This window comes from Physeter macrocephalus, unplaced genomic scaffold, assembly GCF_002837175.3.
Source record: "Physeter macrocephalus isolate SW-GA unplaced genomic scaffold, ASM283717v5 random_104, whole genome shotgun sequence".
Classification (NCBI taxonomy): Eukaryota; Metazoa; Chordata; class Mammalia; order Artiodactyla; family Physeteridae; genus Physeter; species Physeter macrocephalus.
In genome coordinates this window covers 48,598-53,610 of record NW_021145375.1, presented here as the reverse complement: position 1 = coordinate 53,610, position 5,013 = coordinate 48,598, and the positions used below count along the sequence as shown (strand labels likewise).

Here is a 5,013-nt window from a genome sequence, read left to right as displayed (position 1 = left end):
CCTGAAATCTGCTCTTAGACTCTGTACCCTGTGCTCTGATCCTTAATTGTGTAATGCAAGCAGTGATTTTTTTTTAAACAAAGCACTTTGCAGCTTACAAAATGCTTCTGCATTGGCCGTCTCAGGCCCCAGAGATGGAAAGTGGTTCTCCTCCTTCCACCCTCTGACACTCCTGTATTTGAAAGCAGAAGGGACGCCAAGCCAGGGTCACCGAACACTCCATATATTTTTAATGATTACACTGAACAAATCAGCCCAGTTTACACATACAAAGGCAAGGCTATTTCACCAGCCTCAGCAGCTGGGAGCTTCTCCCGGCCCCCCAGAACTGTGCGCTGGAGCCTCAGTTTCTCCGTCTCTTAGATGGAGCTGGTGAATCCTGCTTCGCCCCCCGCCGGATCGCTGTGTCATTACAGGCTAACGGATGTGAGGCAGCTCATAAGCCCAAGGCCTCCATAAATCCCAGGGATTTTTTTTTTTTTTTTTTTTATTGTTAACGGTTGCATTCCTTCCCTCTGAGAAGGAGGATATGCTTTTGCCTGTGGCCTGCCATGTTTGAAGCTCTTTCTGAGCACAGAGGAGAAGTGCTTGCTCCATTCTTAGGGGGGGAAAAAAAAAATGGAAAGAAAAAAAATACGACAGTCAGATGATAAATTTTGTTTTTCTGGTCCCCGGTGAACCAGAGGCCAAACACACAGCACACGTAGCCTCTAAAAGAGGAACGATGGACCAGCCTCCGAAGGTGAATGGGTCCTGGGAGAGGTGCCAGAGGCACACTCGCAGTGGAGAGGGGGAAACGGAGAAGGGTACAAGTGAGGAGGGAAGGCAGGTTACAGGGTTGGTGCAGGGAGCTGGGGGCACATGGAAGGGTTTAGTCTGGGCTGCTGGCACTCAGAAGAATGAAAGACTGGAAGCTGGCAGGAGCAGCCAGGAGATTCTGGAACTTGGAAGGCACTGTGAGGTTTTGGATAGAGTCTGGCATCCCATGTTTCAGCATGGATTGGGCCCCAGCTATGTCCCCGGCCTTGTGACGCTGTGGGACCTTGCTAGGGAAGTCACCCAGAGACAGACACATAATACAACGTGTGATAAGTGCTCGGAGCCTGGAAACTCGCTCTCCCCCGCAGTGCGAGGGCAGATTCCCGTGGTTCCTGGGCCAAGACGACCCTACAGGAAGCCGCAAATTTGAGAGGTGCCCAGATGTTCCAGGCTGACAGCCTTCTGGTCTCCTATAGACCCGAGGTGGGCGTTTTCTTCCCATTCCCAATGCCGGGGCCGCCTGGGAGCATCTGTCGCTGCTCTTCAAGTCCATCACGCTGGAGTCCTAGGAATGAAGATGGAGAGAGCTGGATGGCGATCCATGTGGTCTAGGGGGAGCCGGGCACCCTCTCCCCAGCTGCAGGGAGGGCTGCGGGGCTCCGAGGGAAGCAAGGAGCTGGCTCTGCTGGGGTCTGGAGGCTGTGGCTCTGATATGAAGTTAATATGCATGAACCTTGAGATTCCGCCGCGTCTCTGGCACAGACTCAGTCTGTTTTGTGTCTCAGTCGCTTTAGGTGTGAAACTGGGGACATGTGTGAGGACAGGCTGGCATTGCAGGGCTCGGGGCAAAGCTAAGGGACAACAAAGCCAGGGAGTGACAGAGACACACCGCCTGGGCTCCAGCCCCAGCTCTACCTGCTGCATGACCTTGGGCCTTTACTTCCTTTCTCTGTCTCCTCACCTGGAAACTGAGGACATAACAGAATCTACCTCTCCGGCTTGCTGCAAAAATTCACCAGGGACTGTGTATGTTTCACCATCGACCCATGTGCACAAGCGTTACTGTTGGGTCTGCGTGCGGAGGGTGTGCTCTGCCTGGACTGTCTCAGTTCACCTTTCTCCCAGCCCTGTGGGGTGCATCGTTTCGTTATCCTTGTTTTGCAGATGGGGCAACTGAGGCTCAGAGAGGTTAAGCAGCAGGCCGACGCCACACAGCTAGTAAACGGCAGAGCTGTGATGTCCTTCTGGTGTGTCAAGCTGCGCCAGTGTCCCCAACCCAGTCACCCATCCACAAATGACCAGCCGTCATCACCCGCCTTCCTGCTCCTCTGATCTGTGCTCACCTGCTCCCTGGCTCCCGAGACGCGTGTCCAGGGACTTTGCCGGGTCACCGGGTCAATGAAGCAAACAGAAACATCCAGTGGATGTCTCTCTCCTCCCACTCCCGGTCTACTTTATACACACACATAGGCACACGCATGAACACATGCATACACATGCACAGGGATGAACACACACGTACACACTAACACATGCATATGCACACGCACACTCATGTGAATGCAGGCCTATGTGCACGTACATATGCATACATACACACGTGCACACACAAACACAATATCTGCACACACCAACACATGTATACACAAACTTTCACACGTGTGGCACATACTCGGGACACTCTCTGGATGATTCCAGCTTAGCCAAGAAAAATCCACCTCCCTCTTGGTCCTGTCGACCCCTGTGGCCCTCCTCCCTCAGACCGCGTGTGTGACCTCACCACCGTGCCCCCCTTACCTCGGAGTGCAGACAGGCAGCAGCAGAACCCCCCGCAGCCACTGGACAGAGCCAGGAAGGATCGACACGCACACACATACAGAGTCACCTACAACGCGCCAGGCCCCTGTGATCCTCGCAAAAAAGTTGGGTGAGGATTACGATCCCATTGCACAGAGCAGAAAACTGAGGCTTAGGGAGCTAAGAGGTTTGCCCAAGGCTCACACAGCTCGAGAGGGATGGGACAGGATTGGAACCCAGGTGCGTGGCACCCAGGCAGTGAGCCAGGCCCTGGAATCTACACAGTGAGCAAGACAGACCTGCTTCCCACAGGAGGGAGCAAACAGGCTCCTGGGGAAACCAGACAGAGAATAGTCGACAGAAAAATAAAATCGATGGCAAACCCCCATGCCAGTGAGCTGAGACCGAGAATGCCCGGGGAAGCAACTTTAGATGGACAAAGCATGGAGTCCTCTGGGAGAAGATACTGCAGCCAAGACCATAAAGAGGAGAGGAGCTGGCTTCACAAAGACAGCCTGGAAAAGCATTTGAAACAAGGAATAGCATGTGCCAAGCCTTAGGGGACCCACATGCAACCCCATAGAGGACCTGCCTTTCCTGAGCCAGGGATTGTTTTACCAGCAAGCTCTTGGTCTGTGTGGAGCTTGAGAGCTGTGCTAGGACACAATTAAACAGACCTCCCCCTTTAAAGTTTTCTTAATCAGGCCCCCTCCTCTCAGCAGGTATTAAAAATGCCAGAAGCAGGGAAGCCCCTTCGCCCTGCCCCCAACATTCCTTCGGGACAGTTTTGCTGACACAGCTTTTTTCTGGCCTGCGTGAGGACCCTCAGTCCTGCATTTCTGGCCATGATGATGATGGTGACTTTCCTGTTGACCCCTGGACTGCGATCCCTGGAATAGCCACCAGGGATTCCAAAGAGGTGGCCCTTTTCTCTTGTTCCATTTATTCATAATGGATGGCCCTCCTCCGTGCCAAGAGGAAGCCTAGTTTTACTTACATGCCAGTGCCCCAGAGGGCAGAGGGGCTAACCTGGCACCTTTGTCCCCAGGCTGACTCTGGGCTTCCAGCTGGCAGGTTGGGATGACAGTTTACTGCTCAGAAATCAGAGACTCATAGATTTTTGAAGCTGGAAGGGGTGGGCATTTTGCAGATGGGAAATGTGAGGCCCAGAGAGGCCTGGATTTGCTCAAGGCCTCCCAGCCTGAGCCAGAGCAGCAGGGAGGATGGAGAGGTCCTGGCTGTGTCCCCTGCCGTGGACAGTGTCCATCAGCAGATGGATGACGGGGACCAGATGTTTGCTTAGTGACGCTGCGTAGCCAGGGAGTTCAAACAGGGGCCTGGAGCCGGCTGCCGGCGTCTGAATCCCAGCTCCGCCACCCCTGAAGAGTACCTTAATGCTCGGTGCCTCCTCTTTCTCATCTGTAAAATGGGCCGATCATGACACTTAACCCAGAGTTATTGGGAGGAGTGACTGAGCAGATGCGTATAAAGTGCTTAGATTCTGCCCCTGCCACATACTAAGGTCTCTCTCTCTCTCTCTCTCTCTGTTTAATAAATACATGTATCTATACATAGGTACAGTAAATACGTGGAAACAGTTAATCCCCTGCCAGAGCTCCTGCTTAACAAGAGGAAGAAAGGGCCCAGAGTTGTCAAGTCATTTGCCCGGGAACACACAGCTCAGACATACAGGACCCTTTCTGCCCCTGGCCGGAGGTGGGGAGGGCTGTGGCAGGCGGAGGAGTCTGTCCCCAGGATGGTGCATTCGCTAATGTGTTCTGGGGGATAGGGGACAGCTCCTGTTCCTTTTTGTCACCGAGATTAGAACCCCGGGCCCTGAGAGGTGCCCCCAACCCAGGGCTCTTCAGGGCTGTAAAAGGCCCTTTAGAATGGCGAGGGGGCCGGGGCCGCCCCAGCTCGTTTGGCAGCGTCCCTACTTGGGGGCTGAGGCTGCCCCTCCGGAGAGCTGCCCTTCCTCGGCGGGCTCCTCGGTCTCCGGGGACGCCGGGCGCGTCCTTACCTGGCTCCTCCCGCGTCCTGCTTGACCTTTACTTAAAGACCAGCTCTAGCGGCTGATGGGTTTCCGCGGGTCCCCGAGGAGACCCTTGAGAGGGCTCGCGCCGGGCTTGCTGGAGAGAACCCCTAATTGGGGCAATGAATCATCGAGCGCGGCTCCCGGCTGGACACAAAATAGATAGAGGAGCCGGCGAGCTATTGTGCGCAGTTTGGGACGCGGAGGGGAGACGGTGGGGGGAGGCAGGGCTGAGAAGGAGGAGGAGGAGGAGGGCGGGCGGAGGGGAGGGAAAGGGAGGGGAGGAAGCGTAAGGGAGGGATTCCCCCCCCCCGCCCGCCGTGCTCCCGCCCTCCCGCCCTTCTCCTCCCCTCCTCCCTCCGCGCCGCCCCGCCTCCCTCCTCCCCAATTAAATGACCCAACGCTTTGGCAGGCGCCGGAGCTCG

General features: G+C 55.3%; 1 long non-coding RNA gene across 1 annotated transcript; it reads right to left on the bottom strand.

Moving 5' to 3' along the window:
* Positions 1-207: 207 nt before the first annotated feature.
* Positions 208-4,868, bottom strand: LOC114484846 (uncharacterized). Its single transcript, XR_003678212.2, has 2 exons — positions 4,577-4,868; positions 208-1,324 (listed from the first exon to the last, which is right to left on the bottom strand). It is a non-coding gene; the product is annotated as an uncharacterized lncRNA (long non-coding RNA).
* Positions 4,869-5,013: the final 145 nt, after the last annotated feature.